Consider the following 231-nt stretch of genomic DNA (forward strand, 5'->3'; position numbering starts at 1 on the left):
AAATGTACAGAACGGCGGCATAGAGTTCTCGAAAAGGGGTTGAAATTTTTTCCCTCTTTTTTATACGTTACGAATCCCTAGGTCAGAATCCCCTTGGGATGTCTAAGGAGAATCGAATGCTTTATAAATGACAATGCCGTGTGTGTGTATCGATACACACACATGGCATAGTCTTTATGATAGATGAAAAATCGCAATCTTAGATTATTCCCTTCATGTATATGATTATTC

Source organism: Penaeus monodon, chromosome 20, assembly GCF_015228065.2.
Source record: "Penaeus monodon isolate SGIC_2016 chromosome 20, NSTDA_Pmon_1, whole genome shotgun sequence".
Classification (NCBI taxonomy): Eukaryota; Metazoa; Arthropoda; class Malacostraca; order Decapoda; family Penaeidae; genus Penaeus; species Penaeus monodon.